An 18,610-nucleotide genomic window follows, 5' to 3' on the forward strand; every position below is an offset into this window, starting at 1 on the left:
TTCCTTATTTCGGATACACAGAAAGGGTAGTTAGAACTTTGATTTTGGTGTAGATGAAGATGAAATGATGGGTAAATTTCCTAGGTTTATATGAATTTAGGGGGTGTGTGCATTTTGAAACAAATCTAACATAGGGATGGTGCTGAAATCTATTATCTAGGCATTTTCTAGTTGTTTAGCATTTTGTTAATTAAGGAGTGTTTCTCTGCACAGTTGGTAAGTTGACTGCTAATTTTATTTAAATATTTTACTGGATATGCTATATACTAAAATTATTAATCTTTGTGAAATGATGAGAACTGGGTTAAAAGAAGAAACAAATTACACTGAAAAGAAAAGATAGAGTACTCTTGTTTTCTGTTTAAACTTTGTCTTTGGTAAGATTTTTCCCAAGAACAAAGCTTGGCATTTTGAAGGATAAGTATCTTACCTTGTAATGCTAAAATGGACTTAATTAATGCCTGTACTCAGATTATGCCCTTTATTAGACTTTGTATCAGGGCTTTCTAATGGATTTTTCCTCTTTGTTTTTAAACTATGAGCAACATTTGACCAATGTCCAATGCTCTTAGCATTTTATTTGAAGAACAACCACTAAAAACTAACTTATTATCAAGTTATCAATCAAATTATAAAAATTTGATTATCCTCTTTTACTTTGCTTTATAAATGCCTAAGAACTTCTTTTGAAGAATACTCCTACCTCATTGGCTAGTCAAGATGCTGTGATCAATCTATCCTACATAATGTGTTTAGAAACAAAGACTTAAGAAAAAACAAATGGAAATAAGTACATCCTGGCTTTGCTATTGAGGGAAAAAGAGAAAGGATTGAGTATCAAAATTTATTTAAGTGTTCCTGACAGAGGTATGTTAAAAGAATACTATAAAAGCTTAGAATTTTATAAAAGTGCTGATTAATATTTAGGTATCTTTCCTGAAATTCTTTGCAGTTCACTTTTTATGGGAATATAATCCAGTGAAACACTCAAAAGTTTTTTTGTTTTTTTTTTAACTGATGTTTTTCCAGATGAACTCTAGGATAAACATTCATATAGTCACAAATAATGTAATTCTGTAATTGTGGAATGCCTGTATGTTTTGTTTAATACATCTTCCATGGAGATGTCTGGATATAATACTCCATCTGTGAATATTTTAAATGTTGAAATAAAAATAAGAAATGTGCTCTTTGTGTTATCCCAGTTTTACAAACCTGAAGATCAATGGGTAATTTATCTGTTGAATGGGTTTTATTAACAAATAGAGTGTCGTTCTTTGTGAATGCTTTGGAATGTGGATTAATGCCTTAGTGTGTTAAATATTCTGAGGACCTCTGGAACTGAGCGGTGTGGGCTTGTCTTTTCCATCTGCCTGATCCAAATAGAAAAATGCAAATACCAAGGTGTACACTGCCTCTTTTTTCTTTCTCTGGATAAGTGTTTACGTGCTTTGCAGTCTGATGATTTCTTAGTATACTTAACTGTGTAATGGACTCCTTTGGGTGTTTCATTGATGAAGTCTCTTTTTGATTAGGGTTTTTTTTTTTTTTTTTTTTGGGTGAGACAGAGCCTTTTTCTATTTTGTAGAGAAGGGGTCTCGCTCTTGCTCAGGCTGATCTCAAACTCTTGGCCTTAAGTCATCCTCGGCCTCCCACTCCTGAAGTGCTAGAATTACAGACGTGAGCCATTGCACCTGGCCCTGGTTAGTGTTTTTACGTAGGTATATATTGAGGTCTTGTTTAAATTTCTAGGAATAGAAAGATTCATGGAAAACTACTTTTGCCTCTTATTTCACTAAATCAACTGTAAATTTGGTTTTAATAAAACACATTGGTGAAAAATCCATTCAGAAGAATGAAAAAATAGTACTCGGAGTTTACACAATCACTGACTTGACAATTTTGTAGCATGGCTCAAAGGCGTTATGGGGGCAGAAAAGACTTGAAAAGCAAGAGGTATATAAAAATTTATGTGGAATTATTATTATATAACAGTTCAAGATTTATGTCCATCTTAGTAAAAGATCTTGCCACATAGGACTTCCCCCTACCCCTACTTCACATAACTCCCTTAAAGAGTTCAGTCTTTCTCAGACCTGCTTTTACAGCCATTTTAGTCCTGGGTTGATGAAATGCTCATCTTATCTCACTCTTAGGCTCTTCGTAGAGAGTTTAAATGGTTTATTCTCCAGCTGGATAACTTAGGGATTGATTTACATCACTTCCTTTCTCTGACTCTGCTAGAGAAAAAAGAAGTACCCTGAATATCAACAGTTGGGTACTATAACTTCTTTTGGTAACAGAAAGGCTGTACGCCAAGCCCAGAACTCAGCTCAAATTGTGCATGTAAGTAACTCACGTATCTCGGAAAGTGATGTGAAGTTCTAGTTTTGCCCTCTTTTAGATAAGCCTGAATCTTTTAATAGCTCCTATTCTGGCTTTATTTTCCAAATGTGTAGTTGTTGCAAGAATGATACAGAGAACTCCCCTGTCCTTAGAGACCTCCATTCAGATTTTGGCAGTTCTAATAGAGTCTCCTTTGCTTGACGGTTCCTCAGTTTTTCCTTGACTTTTCCAACCTTGACATTTCTGAAGATTTGGTAATATGAATGCCATTGGTGATTATAACAAGGGTAGGGAGGGCAGAGGCTGGTTGAGAGAGGAATGGAGACAGGGTATATAGACAACTCATTTGAGCAGCTTGCCTATAAACAATAAAAATGGGATGGTAGTGAGAAGGGTGCGGGATCAGGGACAGTGTGTGATTGAAATACAGCATGCAGCATTTAAGTGAGGGTACACAATTGGCTTCTTTCAGCACATTTAAATTGATCTTTGGTGTCAGCTACAAAAGGTTGGGAATTTCAATCACTTCCCACTTTTTTCCCAGTGACTTCTTCCTAAGTACCACCTGAACCATGAGTACTTTTAATAATTTTAAAGAAAGATGTATGACCTATTTTACTCCATTTTAACATGCGTCTGATCACTTGGTTCTCACAGCTTTTCCTCCACAGCTAAGCTCAGATGCAGACTATGGCCTGGATTTGGGAGCTGGCATCAGTCATGCTAAGCTGTGAGCCACTCCTTTTCATTGTTCTTAGGTTGTGAGCACTGTTGCTTCTTTACTACTGGCTCTAGAAGTGAAGAGAAAAAATGTTTTCTTTTATTCACATTTGAGAGATACAAAAGGATAGAAGGGTAGATACGTAGCAGAATTCTGAAGTTTCTGAGGATTTCAGCCCTCAACCCAGGACCAAAAATATTTCCCGATAGTCAAATTTGAAGACCAATCCTCTATATTATTAATTAAAAAATAATTTTAGAAGTCCTATGAGTTTCTTCAAAATTCTTGATTCAGAAGCAGAGGACTTTTGTTGTCCAAGCACTCATAAATGGATCTTTTTTTGACCTATGACTTGTTTTTTCTTCTGAATATGAGGAAATGCTTCTTGCTCACTATAGAGCCATTAATTGATAGAGAAAACTCTTAGAAACAATTGAGAACCTTTTCAAAGCATTTGAGTCCTATAAAAATGGTTCTTGAATTTGTTGTCAGCAAGCCACTTCCATTAGAAAACTGCCTCCAAAAGGTTGATGGGCTTGATAAATTTAAAAATACCAAAATGCATTGAAGAAACGTTTTGCAACCTTTTCAACTATCAGTCTCTGGAAGGTTGGGGGTAGGGAACTCTTTCCTGTAAGTATTGAAAAAGTCTGGCATAGACTCTCAGGTTTGGGAATTTTTTATCTTAGCAAAGGCAGGAGCACTATACTCGGTTTATGTAAACCACCCCTTACTATGAACTACCCAGTGTAGAGCCTGGCATATGGTAGATGTGGATTAACAGCCCCTATTTATTGAGTGTCAGGGTGGAGAAACCTGGACAGGGGCAGATATTAGGCATTTATTTTCCCATCATTATTTTCATGAGGAAGGTACTTGTACTACTCATAGTTTACAGGTGAGTAAATTAAAGTTTCCAGAGAATAGTTGACTTGGTCAGAGTGACAGTAAGTAGCAGAGGTAGGATTTGAACTCCATAACTGGCTAACTCCCAAACCTGAGAGCCCATATTTACCTGTGTTCCTATGTAATAGACCTTGGAAAATAGCAAGATCTTTCTTTGTTCATTGCAAAGCTTAGTAATGGACTCTTGAAGTAACCTTCACCCTGATTCTTACTAAGACAGTCTTGCATCGTAACTTGGATTAGCATCTGACCCAGTGAATCCTGTTCAGTTTCTTATAACATTTCACTGCATTCCCTGCAGCAGCAGAAAGGGCAGTTGTACACACTTGCATCCCCAGCACATGGCAGCACGTGAGGGCACAGGTGTCTTTGCTGAACCTTTAACCACTTCGGTACGAGTGTTGACTGTAGTTGATAGCCACAGATGAACGCGCACAGCCGAGTGTCGACTATGGTTGTTAGCCACAGGTGAATGCACACGGCGACTTTAGCCGACAGCTGTGATATGAAAGTGCACAGCCGAGCGTTGACTTTAGCCGACAGCTGTGATGTGACTTTTCTAATTTTTCATTTATCAAAATAAAATTGTGAACATTTAAAAATAACATAATAAAAACATATATGTATATGTTACCTATTCTGATTTACATTACAAGTAAAGCTGCCTGCAAAGTAAGACAAACTTACAGTGCTTTAAAGCTTTCCTCATCACACAAGAGCAAAACGGATTCGTCGTCAGTGCACAGCACAAACTATCGTGCGGACTATGAGTGCTGGCTGTGGGCAAGGTTTCGTGGCTAGTGAGTGCTGGACTTAAGTGGTTAATCAAGGCTTACTCTGAGATAAGATTTGTGTTGGTTTGCACCTGTCAGGCTCTGTCTCTGGCCAGAACTCCTGATACAGAGGTAAGTTGAATTATTCTTGAGTATAGAGACTGGGATTTCTTTGTGGCCTGGTCTCTGCCAACTTCTAGGAACCATGGGAAGTTAAGTGGGAAAAGCTTAACTAGTAAGATAATCCTGGGAAAAGGAAGAGAAATAAAATCTCTGACCTTACTATTTTTCCTTCTCCCAGCTTATTAACAGGTGTAGCAAATAGGTCATAGGGTTTTCACCCAGAGGCTGTCCACACTGTGATGGGTGTCTTCCTGGTGCCCCTCTTGACTCACTTTTTCATCTGCTGGCCCTGATAGGCTGTCCAGGGTGAACACAGCAACATGCTCCCCAGCTCTCTGGCTCTTGATTAGGTTTGGCCAGTGCAAAGCCCCACTGGGAAATTGGAGAGAGGAACATGAGCTCATTTATTCCTCTGGCTCCCTCTCTCCCTTCAAGGTCACCTTGGGCTGGCTGTGTCCCTCAACTAAAGACCTCTATCCAGTTCTCTCCTGATTTCTAGTAGCTACTCTCTTAACTGTCCCTTTGGGCCTAATCTGTTAACTAGCACTGCTTACCTTATTATCTCTGCGGTGTTTCCATACTTACACGGTTAAATGGTCTCTGTTACTCCTTCTGTATTAAGTTCTCCAGAGAAATAAAACCAATAGGATATAGATACAGGCATATAAGAGGGCATTTAATAGGGGAATTAGCTCACACAATTATGGAGGCTAAGTCTCATGATATGCTGTCAGCAAGCTGGAGGTCCAGGGAAGCCGCTAGTGTGGCTTAGTCCATGTTCGAGGGCCTGGGAACCAGGGGAGTCGATAGTGTAACTCTCAGTCTGAGGCTAATGGCCTGGCCACTGTTGCAAGTCCTGGAGTCTGAAGGCTGCAGAACCTGAAGTTGTGTTGTCTGAGGACACAAGATAGGTGTTCTAGCTCCAGGAGAGGGAGCAAGCAAATTTGCCTTTCCTCCACCTTTTTGTTTTGTCTGGGCCCTCAGCCAATTGGATGGTGCCTGCTTACAATGGGTGACGGTGGATCTTCCTTAGTTGGCCCACTAATTCAAATGCCAGTATCTTCTGGAAACACTCTCAGACATACCCAGAAGTAATTCTTCAGTTATTTGTGTATCCCTTAATCTACTCAAGTTGACACCTAGAATTAACTACTGCACTCCCCCTTGTTGTGATTTGAGTGGAATATCTTCCTGTTGGCACCAAGATTGTTACAGTAATAGGTACCAGAAATGGCCCCAGGAAACTGACCCTCAAAATTGTATTTGGAGAAGACAAGTCTAATGTCATTTGGGAGCAGGGGGACAACAAGACACAAGCAACCTATGGTATATAGTGACACCATAGCTATCACTGTGTAATGTCACATGAAGTACAGTTGGAGGGCAAGATCTTGATGATCAGATGGCTATGCACTTCATCATTATAGTGAGTTACGGCTATAAAGATTTTGTAGACACCTGACAGCCCTAGTGATAGGCACATAGGGAAAGAAAGAGCTGTGAACATAGAAATAAAAAAAGAGCTAGAGGGCCTTCATGGTTGTTTTGAATTAGTCTTTCATCTTCTGTGGTTGCAGGGAAATTCTGGGATAAGCCCAGGGTAGTTGTAAGGGCTACAGAGTTGCACCACCAGTTAAGTGCTCAGTCCCACTAGATATCTCTCCCCCTCCCCCTTTCCTCCCCCTCCTTCTCTTGACTGTACTAGCATCGTCATAGCTCACAGCAACCTCAAACTTCTGGGTTCAAGTAATCCTGCTTCAGTCTCCTGAGTAGCTGAGATTACAGGCATGTGTCACCATGCCCTGCTAATTGTTATACTTTTTGTAGAGACGGGGTCGTGCTCTTACTTTTACTCAGGCTGGTCTTGAACTCCTGGTGTTAAGCCATCCTCCCATTTCAGCCTCCCAAAGTGCTAGGATTACAGGTGAGCCACCACTCCTGGCCCCCTCTAGAACTCTTATGTCAAAGTAAGTGCACTGGTTGGGAAAGGAGATAGGGTCATTTGGGCTCAGCTTTGAACTGCAAAATTTCCCTGGATCTTCATTGCCTACAGAGGCAGGCCACACCACTCCCTCTGCTTCCAGTTCCATTACTAAAATTAGATCTCAAGAATTCCCTGTTAGAGTTATAGGGCTTGTTGTAGGAGGAGAGCCTATAAATGAAGGAAGGAATTTTAAGACCTCTCCAATCTATTGGAGGAGTCTTGAGGCTCCTAGACCACAGGTCATAGATGGAAATGGTCCCTCTCACTCTTAAACACTCTTACTTGAAGAATGTTTGCTTCCTATCCCATTGATGTTGGACTTGATTTCCCCCCACATTTTATTTTGAAAATTTCAAACCCAGGGAAAAGTTGAATGAATAGAATAAGAAACACTCGTATCCTTCACCTATTACTAATATTTTGCAACATTCTCTCTTTTTTGCTGAACTGTTTGAAAGTAAATTGTAGATACATGTGTACATGTATACAGAGTTGTTTTTACTCACACTTCTGACACCATATGTGTAGTGTCTTTTCCAACACCACTCTGACTCTCCAACAAACACCATCTGGATTCAGTTCTATACCTGGAATTAGTGTCAGATCCCACAGATTAAGGGTTCAGTCCCACAAGACTGCTCCCATTTCAGATGCCAGTCACAAGTTCAAGGTTGTCACCGTTACTTCTGACCCACTGGCTATAAATTCATGGGATTCCCACAAACTCCTCATGTTCAAGAATTCATTAGGATGACCCACATAACTCAGGAAAGCACTTCACTCACTATCAGTGGTTTATTATAAAGGATACAACTCAGGAACAGCCAAGTAGAAGAGATGCATAGGACAAGGTATGGAGGAAGAGGTGTGGAGCTTCCATGCCTTTTCTGGGAGTGCCACTCTGCCAGCACCTGTATGTGTTCACCAGCTTAAGTCTCTGAACCCCATCATGTAGGGCATTTTTATGGAAGCTTCATTATATAGGCTGGGTGATTAAATCATTGACCATTGGTGATTGGCTAAACTCCCAGTCCCTCTGTCTTCCCCAGAGGTTGGGAGGTGGAGCTGAAAGTTCCAAGCTTCTAATCAAGGTTTGGTCTTTGTGGTAACCAGCCCCCACCCTGAAGTTATCTAGAGGCCCTGCCAAAAGTCACCTCATTAGAATGAAAGATTGCTTATCACTTCTCACTCAAGAAATTTGGTTTTAGGAGCTGTGTGCCAGGGATAAAGACCAAATATCTATGATACCATTTATAGATATATTCACATTTACACACATATACACATGTATAGACATACATACAATCTTCTGATGAATATTTGAAAGTAAACTGCAGACATCATATTTCATTTTAAGTATTTCAGTATGCATTTCCTAGGAATAAAGACATGTTAACATTTTCTTATGGAAAATAACCCTAATTTCCAAAACAAATCAGTGAGAAGAATGAATTATTTTATATTTTACCAATCTCTTTATTTTTTTAATTTAATTTTTATAGATGGGGGGCTACAAGGGTTTGTTACATGGATATAGTGCATAGTTGTGAAGTCTAGGTTTATAGTCATTTTGCCAATCTCTTTAATAGAAGATGGCTAGATTCTATTTGCTTCTGCAGATAATCTTTTGTGATATGTTGTTTGGGTTGAGGTATGTGAAGAAAATTTGGCGTCAGAGATATGTAGTTGGGAAGGAGAGGAATCCTAATAGCTTTCTCAGGTAATTGTGAATATTCTTTGATAACAACCATGAAACTTAACAAGTGGTAGTTTCTTACAGGTTAGTTGCCATATGTAATTTTTCTCTTGAAAACTGGAAATCCATCATTGGCAGTAAATACTGTTGTCTTCCTTGAGATGACAGGCTCAATTCGTTTTTGAGAAATATCTGCCATGTCCATGTCTGAATACCAGCTTGTCAATACTTTTTTGCAAATAAAAATGGTGCTCCATGGAAAAAGCAACTAGTTCAGTTCACAATTCAAACACTTCTGCTAATGCTTTTCCTTGAGATAGCCATTGGACTTCACTATGCCTTTCCTAAGAATAAAAACATTCTGCTTAACCTCAATATTATCACAACTTAGAAAAATTAATTCAATAATGTTTCTTCCATTCAGTCAATATTTTAGTTTAGTCAATATCTAGTTCCCAAAAATGTTCTTTATTTCTTCCCCTGATCCAGTATCTGATCAAAGTTCATGCACTTCATTTGGTTATTATAAGTCTCTTGTCTCTTTTAATCTAGACTAATTCCCTACTATTTTTGTTTTCCATAAGATGGGCTTTTATTAGAAGTCCAGGCCACTCATCTTGTGGTATGTCCCACACTCTGGATTTGTCTGTCTGTTTCCTCATGGCTCAGTTCAGGTCAAATGTCTTGTGCACGAATGCTACATAGGATGTGCTGGTGTTCTTATTACTTCACACCAGAATGCACCTCAGGCCTGGTTGCTTAACAACTGGTCATGTGAGGTTTGATCACTAGATTATTTAAGGTGGTGATTGCCCAATCTCTCTATTATAAAGATATCTTTTCCCCCTTCGTGTTTATTTTTTTATTTTTTATTTTTTTGAGACAGAGTCTCACTTTGTTGCTCAGGCTAGAGCGAGTGCTGTGGCGTCAGCCTAGCTCACAGCAACCTCAAACTCCTGGGCTCAAGCGATCCTACTGCCTCAGCCTCCCAAGTAGCTGGGACTACAGGCATGAGCCACCATGCCCAGCTAATTTTTTTCTATATATATATTAGTTAGCCAATTAATTTCTTTCTATTTTTATAATAGAGATGGGGTCTCGCTCTTGCTCAGGCTAGTTTTGAACTCCTGACCTCGAGCAATCCACCCGCCTCGGCCTCCCAGAGAGCTAGGATTACAGGTGTGAGCCACTGCGCCTGGCCTCCCCTTCATGTTTAATTCTTTGAAAAGCATGTAAGTTTTGGGAATCTACTGTGGAAGAGGGGTGCTTCCCATGCATTGGCAGTGGAGATTGCCTTTTGGCCGTCTTGGGCTTCTTGTGTCACGTTGGCAAAGAATGAGGTTATTGTACTGTTTGAGTTGATTCATCTTGATTGTCTAAGGCAAACTGGACTGTTGCTACACAGTGGTGGCAAGGAGAACTGTGTTTGGTAGCCAGGGCATTTATTGGTGACCTTTTCTACTCTTAGGCCAATTGTCCTGATGAATGAAAAACTCCAATAACAGTCCATGAATAGAAGACCTTCAAAGATGCAGACACTGTAAGAATGAAGATTTTGGAACACCCATTTGAGACAGAACCCTGGCCCGTTAAGGTTTGGGAAGAGGTTAAAGAGAACCTGAAATGGGCAGTGGGAAAAGGCAGCTATTAAATACAATGACCAACGTAGAATGACCTCACAGAAGTCAGGATTGTTGCAACAGCATTTATATCACTTGTTTCTTCCTTCTTTTTCTCTGGCTTCCTTCCTTTTCTTGTAAAAGTTAGCTGGATAACACCAATGTTGGCTAAAGTTTTAGGTTTCATGTGGGAGTATGAGAAAATTGATAAATCAATTTGCAATGAAATGGTAGTTGGTGAAACCTTGTTCCCACCCTGTGTTGGGGACTCAGTCTTTCTACCAGGTGAAGGACAAGAGAGAATGCTGAAGGCAAAAAGGCTTGGATGGAATATGTATACATTATTATTATATTGTATGTAATTTCCATCTGTATATATATTCCATCTGTCCCTATTGGTGCATTCTTACCTTATTCTCTATCCTGGGAGGGTGACATGTATATGGTTGAGTTTGGTTCATGGTGAAAGAGGGCCTGGTGGGGTGGGGTCGCTTCAGGCTGGCTGTGTTGCTTACCACCACTCCTCTCAAGGTGACTTCCTCTGGATGAGTTTCTTCTGAGTTCCATTAGCTACCCCTTCCCCTCACCTTTCAGCTGTGGGATGTTACTCTGGGTTACCCTTTGGTTTTCCTAAACCTTCACCCATTTGGAAATGACGTATTTTAATACATCGCACTCCTTGAATTGGCTTAATTTGAGGGTGTCTTTTCAAATTGGGAACCTAATAGTGGGCAAATAAGATTAGCAAAGAGAGGCCGGGCGCGGTGGCTCACGCCTGTAATCCTAGCTCTCTGGGAGGCCGAGGCGGGCAGATTGCTCGAGGTCAGGAGTTCGAAACCAGCCTGAGCAAGAGCGAGACCCGTCTCTACTATAAATAGAAAGAAATTAATTGGCCAACTAATATATATACAAAAAACTAGCCGGGCATGGTGGCGAATGCCTGTAGTCCCAGCTACTTGGGAGGCTGAGGCAGGAGGATTGCTTGAGCCAGGAGTTTGAGGTTGCTGTGAGCTAGGCTGACGCCATGGCACTCACTCTAGCCTGGGCAACAAAGCGAGACTCTGTCTCAAAAAAAAAAAAAAAAAAAAAAAAAAAAATAGCAAAGAGAATTGCTATGGATCAGCATTAAAAACCTGTGTTACCTGGCCCTCCTGATTAAAGTCAAAGGACAATCAAATGAATATGTCTTCAGACCGCTGTGCTTGGCCTTCTAAAAGAACTTTGCTTGGTTATTTTTAAGTGTGTTTATTTAAGTGTGTTTGATCCTCCTTGCCCTGTGAGGCGTCTAAAAGCAGTCAAGGAATGACCAGAACCAGCTGCTAAAGTCATCATCCAGCAAATAAATCCAAAAAGAAGGGTTCTTCAAAGTTTGACCCACTAATTTAATAGATAAATTCCTCTCCATTCCAAGCCTATGTATTCTTTATACTGTCTCAGGCCCAAAGAGAGAATCAAGATGAGGAAGAACATGAGATTTTTGGCAATAACTAGGGTTACTGCCTGTTTCTATGCATGGATGATTACCATGGGCTGCCATTCCACTGTGTTCTTCCTTGACAGAATGGCCATTCCTAGCGCGTTCAACTCACAAACTCGGTTGCCAGATGGCCTAAGCAAAACAAGGTCAGAGTTGGATAGGGAGATGTGGAAGTTTCTGAGTACTTAGGTGTTGGCAAGCTTGAAACATGACCAGAGCAAACCCTCAAGGCAAGTACACAAGTTGCAAATTAGACTCCCAGTCACAGTGGCAGGCCTGGAAACTTTGACAGTGCTTCACATGAGATGATGTCAACCTTGGCCATAGACAGGTTTTCGTTCTTCTTGCTGTCTGCGCCAGTGGTGCAAAAGTCTTTTACAGAGAAAGAAAGTATAGAAAGCTAAAGGCCTTGACAATTTTTAAAAGTGTTGGTGATAGATAGGTCTTTGTTATCATTCTCCAGTGAGGCTGAAGGAATGAATTTTGCCACTGGACGTCCATGTAGGTTGTAGCTATATAGCAGGGCTCATCAGGGTTGGATCCTTATACCTCTGAATCGAAAGCTTTGACATATTTTGTTTGTGCCTTTTCATAGCATTCAACGTGTAAGAATGTCCTGTCAGTGGCTCCTGAGGGAAAAACAGGAAGTGTTTGGGGCTGTCTATTAATATTGTGTGGGGGAGAGTCTTTCTGTTGGCTCTCATATTTATGAGGTCTGCATACAAAACGTCCGGCCTCTTAAGGTCTATGTACTGATTTCAGCTAGTTATATTTCAGGATTCTGTTCTGCCATTGCACTGCCCTCCTGATTCTGGGAGAATGGGCATTGAAAAAGCTTCATACATTTCCTTTATAATTTGGCATGAATGTAGCTGGCTCCTGTCACTTATTGAACAAAGGGCTCTCAGACAGCCTTCTTGATATAACAATAGTTGCAACAGCTTTGGTGTATAGATATGATTCTGTTCATTTGGGAAGCCTCCCAACAATTGGCAGAACATTTACTTATATGAAAATACATGTCCTCATTTGTATTTATAGTATTTGTATCAAACGTCCCATAAAAGGGAGACTGAGTGCCTTCTCTGTGGACTTGATAGATAGGAATCTATCTGTCAATTCTGCCAGTCTACCACTGGAGACTTTGTAGCATACCAAATGCCTTATTATTACTCAGCTGGAGTATGCCATGCCAAGGGTCATGCTAATAGGGAGAAGATCCTTGGGCTCCACCTGGTGGCCATTCAGGGAATGTTAAAAGTGACTGAGGCTGCTCAAATTGTTAATATCTGTGGTGAAAGACTTATTTCCAGTTGGTCATGGACCACTATTTTTGTTAAATATTATATGACAAAAAATTATTAGAAAAATATATAAAAAACAGATGCAATATATAAGTCTCAATGTTTTATTTTAAACACAAGGAATAACATTTTGACAAATATAATCAGAACAAACATAAGGAAAAAGAAAATAAAAGCTATGTGTTTGTTGTAAGTGTAAACAAAACTAAACAGAAAGTTAGAGTGAGATAGCTATTTCCCCATATTAAATGATTAAATGTAGTTTTGAATAAAAGTAATACCAATATTTGATTTTTATTATTTTTTTCAATATTTAGTTTTTAATGCGATAAATGAGCTTGTTTCTTGTTAAAACATCTATTTTAGATTGAATTGATGACAGTGCTATTCACAGTGGGTAATGTATATCTAAACTGTTCCTATGTTAACTTTTAATAACATGTATAGTAGAGAAACCAGCTCACCGGGGGTATATTAATGGGAGTGGGAGAAGATACTTTATAACAATCTCACCAAACTCAGGATATTAGTTTTTATGAATTAATAAAGCAAATGAGGCTATATTTTCTAAAATTCATCTTCAACCCTTCATAAGTAGCCAATTCTAACAAGTTATTCTTATTGTTATGGTTAAAATTAAATTGTCTTTTGATGAAAGAAATGAATCCAGATCCATATCCATCTTTTGATGGAAATAAAATTCAAAACATTTGCTATCCACCCTAAGTATACACAAAGAAAGAAAAAGATATTAAAATAACAAGAACAAAAAAGAAAACCATTTGGATAGGTTTCTAAGGTGCTGGTAATTGTTAAATTACGTTAAATGATACAATCCGTATAAATTCTGTCTTTCCCAATTATAACTTTTGTTTTTGCCCTTTGTTCTTATTTATCATTGAAAAACATGCTGCATGAAAGTATTGAAATCATTAAAAGTACTGAAGCTGTCAGACAAGTAAGTAAATGTGGCTGTTCAATTCACATGTTTAAAAAGTAGGAACCAACTTTTTAAACAAATAGTTTGGTTCAAACATTCTCAGCAGAACTCCATCCTTCATTAACCATTGCATCTCAGCAAGCAGTAGTAGTTATGATCAGATTCTCTATTATTACATTATAAAGAGAATATTTTAGACTTCAAAGCATTGGCTTTTATATCATCCATAATTTTTGATATGTCAATAAACATACTATTAAGATCATCTGACTTTTTCAAATAGTAAGACTTTCTCAATGAAGGGAGCAGTGCATTGCATTGGTTGACCAGAGGAAATTAAAGGGGGTAGAGGGGAAAGGCATGTTGATCTCCAGTGGTTTAGGAAAAACATATGTACATGCACATGCATGCACACACACACACGCGCACACACACACACATATATAATAAAGCAAACTGACAAAATGTTAAAAATTGGTGAATTTGGGTAAAGGGTACGTGGGAATTTTTTGTACTATTCATGCAACTCTTCTGAAAGATTGAAGTAATTTCAAACTTCAAATAAAAACAGATGATTATTTTGCTGAGAAGTAACCAAACTGCCAAAATTATGTATGCTATCATTATTGTAAACATTATTAATAAAAAGGTAAAAATTATAAACAAATACGTTAAGAGCTAATATAAATTACTTCCTTAATTTAGCTGGTAGTAGTGTAAACCATAAATGAAAAAAATTAACTTGAATACAAATTAAAATTATTATAAAAAGAAGTTATCAAAAGAAATACTCAACATTTTCTAACAGTTGAAAAAAAATGTAAAATGTCACATGTAGCAGGGTCCTGCTGTTCATGACTACTACTCAGCTCACACGTGCAGCTCTCCATGCGAGTCCTAGACAACACCTGAACTTGTCTGTATCCTTTACAACAAGATCCCATGCTTGGCTGTCGCATCAATATCAAATTACTTAAGTGTTTCTAGGCCCTGAGTCTCAATTTCTGTACTTAATTCCTTTTGCATCAATAACGCATGTTAATCAGCATTGGTGTAAGGAATATCATATCTTTTCCAGGAGTCTTTTCTGAATTTGGGACTTGATCTTGGAGGCAATATCAGACAGTATTGCTAAGAAAGACTGGTTGGTACATGAAAATAAAGACAAACAGGTGACCTGAATGTTCTGGAGTTTTATGTTTTACAAATCCAGAGGACAGTTTTTTGTTCGTTTGTTTGCATCATGACAATACACTACAATTATACAGGATGAGAAAGAAAATAAGGCACAAAGACATTCTATTGATATGTCAAACTTTCACTTTCTCCCTCTCCCAACAATTGTTGGAATGCCATCCATAAAGGGTCTCCAAAAGTACTGATCCAAAACGATCCAAACTTGATTTCTTCAGCAGTGGGATTGTGCATTTACCAGGGACATGAAGAAGGGTTATCTGGCAGTGTTAGTGCCCACTTGATTATTGGTGCTGATTTGTGTTCATGATTTTAAATCTGACCAGTCAGCATGTTTTTGTTTTTGTTTTTATTTTTTTCCCAGCAACATCCAGCTATTTGGGTAGATGATGGGGTTTAAGCAGTACTGAGTTTGCAGTTGAGTGGCACAGAGGGTGAGCTACCCAAGAAAGTTAAAAGCATTTGCAGGAGACTATAAAGTGTTGGACGTGGAATATAAGGTGGGCAAAGAAGGAAGATAGTATATGTGGGGGCCCAATTAAGTGATGGATACTGGAAAAATGATAATGTTGGTGGATTGGAGATCTCAATGAAATCAAATAAGTTTTGGAGTGGGACTTTAAGTAAAGAAGCTGGAAAAATGACAGATGGTTGTTATAATTTGGGTAGTTTAATTCAAGATTTCAGAGGTGGTTGAGGAGAGCAGGAGGAAAATTTGTTTGAGATGAGTAGGTCAGGGAGAGGAGAGACTAGGAAATTGAATGGATGAAGTTATCTTCGATACATGAGGAAAAGGTGACCAGGAGGTCAGTAAGTGACAGAAACATGGAGGCTTAGTAAGGGGCCCGGTCTGCTGGTGTGGATTCAAATGATAAAAAGCTTTTAGTTCTTTTTTTAAAAAAATAACTTCTAAGAGTTACAAAAAGAGTACAAAGGATTTTTGTAAGCACTTCTTTTGCCCAGATTCTTACAATGTTAATGTCTTATATAACCACAATGTAATTATCACATGCAGAAAACTAACATCGATATAATCATCTAATTGTACAGTTGTCCCACAAGTGTCCTCATTTTTGGTCTAGTATCCAATCCAGGACCACTCATTGCATTTTTTTCATCATGTCTTCTTTGTCCTCTCTAAATTGAAGCATTAAATCTTTCTTGACCATGACTTTTTTGAAACATATTGGTCACTTATTTTGTAGAGTATCTCTCAATTTGGGTGGTCTGATGTACACTGATGATTAAAATTCAGGTTATGCATTTTTGGCAAGGATACCACAGAAGGGAGGTAGGTTCTTAGTATAGCTTATCAGGAGGTATTTACTATTGCTGGTGACAATTTGTATAGCTTGGTTAAGGTGGTTTCTGCTAGATTTCCTCAATGTATTGCCAGAAGGGAAAAAAGTGGGGAGAAAAAAGATAATTGATTTCTCCACTGTAATTTTTCAAAGGGGTCATGGAGGAAAACTGACAAGAATTGTATTTTGGAAGAAGAATCTCCAAAATACAATTGGGGAGAATCTCTGTCCTGCCTCTTGCCTCCAAGATACATGGCAAATGGGGGTGTTAGTGGCCTGCAAGTGGAGGTTTATTCCAGGTTCTTGGTGACTACTGGGAGAAAAGAATTTCAGGATGCACCACACAAATCAAGCAAGTGCCAGCTTTTTAAAAATTGAAATCTAAAGTACACTCTCGAAAGAGAGCGGGCAGGCAGGCTCAAAAAGAGCAGCTGTATAGCGACAATAACAAGAGGAGGGGAAAAAAAGCAGCTGCACTGGAAAGTTTTTGATCTTTTAAAGTCTTACTATAATAATTGAAGGGAGGAATATTCAAGGCTAAGGGAGTGGCTTTTACTAAGAATTTGGGTAGTTAATTTCTAGAATTGGGTTCACTCTCACTCTCATTTTCATACTTTATATGGTTGTTTGGAATGGTCATGGTGATTTCAAGGGCAGAGAAATTTTAAGACTGCAATGTAAATGATATTGTAATTAGCCAGAGTTCGTGTATGGTGACAGAGATAGCTGACAAACCAGTTGAGGCTGGTTCTTGTCTGTGGTTATCAGCTGTCTACTTATAACATCTGCACCCAATCTTCAAGCCTTTGAATCCAGTCTCAGCCCTGTCTCCTCGTCTCCTACTCTGGGAAAAACTAGAATACCAGAGAGTTTACTGCTGACAGAATCTGATTAAAGAGGGCCCAGGTAGAAGAAATGAAAGATTGAGTCAGATTAGGTGGGTATTGGGAAGCACAGGTAAGAGACCATGGCGGCTTGGACCGCTGGTGGTGGCTGAGGTGAAGGGGTTGAGGCTTGATGAGATTAGGCTGGTCGTCTCTTAGGCTTGTTCCTCTACGTGTGTTTCTGGGAGCAGTAGGATCTCCTTTCCTGAGAGTTCATTAGACATGTAGAATTCAGGCCCTACCTCAGACTTTCTGAGCAAATTTACAATTTTAACAAGATCTCCAGGTGATTTGTAAGCATCTTAAAGTTTTAAAAGCACTGTCTTAAGAGAATTGTGAGCCAACTCTTTAAGAGGCAGCTATGCTGCTGGCATGTCACTAATGTCAACAGCCTATGTGCCAGTGCCGAGTATAGCATCAGTGAGGCAAGCGATCTGCCGTTCTTGGGCCACGGGGTAGGTACCTTCTGATTCTGCATTTCCTGATGCTGAGAGACGTAGCACCTTCCTTGGTGGTTGTACAGTGTGGTTTGGCACTCGTTCCTGGAAGCTCAGTGCACACCCTGTTTCTGTAACCCTTGCAATGATTCTGTGAGCTCTACATACCCACAAACAAATCTCTTTCTACTTAAAACCACCTGCACTGGATTCTGTTATCTGCAACTAAGAACTTTGACCACTATGCTTCCTGTCTCAGAGTGGGTAAGACACGGCAACACATCATGATTAGATGAAGTTGGAAGCAACCTGGGGGTGCGCCTTGGTTGATTCTCTCCTAACGGGACCACAGACAAGGCAATTATGAGAGATGGGATCTAGCAACGTCATGGGAAGGAGACAATTGGATTCTATTGATGAACTGCCCTCACTCCCGTGGCTGCCTCCACATGTGACTTTCTCAAGGATCAACGCTGTTTATACTGCACAATGAGGTCTTTTTTATAGTGAGTGAATTATGGATAACATGATACCATATTATAGTATTTTTAATAGGTAAAAAATTTATTACAGAATTGATATACACCAAGGATTAAAAAAAAATTTTTTTAATGGAAATGCCAATAGGAAGGCCATTGAAAACTTGAGTGAAATTGTCAGGAATTGGGAGGGGTGTATGTGCTGTTACTAGAGACAGACATGCCCTACTCCCATTGATTCCCACCAGAGAAGTCAGCATTCTGACTTCTAATAGTAAATTTAGTTTTGCCTGTTTTTTTATGATATGTAAATAAGATTCTATAGGATGCATTCTTTTGCACTGGACTTGTTTAACTCAGCATTTTGTGTGTGAGAGTCATTCATGTTGTGTGTAGTTATGGATTGCTTTAGTATCCCATTGTGCC

This window comes from Microcebus murinus, chromosome 11 (assembly GCF_040939455.1).
Source record: "Microcebus murinus isolate Inina chromosome 11, M.murinus_Inina_mat1.0, whole genome shotgun sequence".
NCBI lineage: Eukaryota > Metazoa > Chordata > Mammalia > Primates > Cheirogaleidae > Microcebus > Microcebus murinus.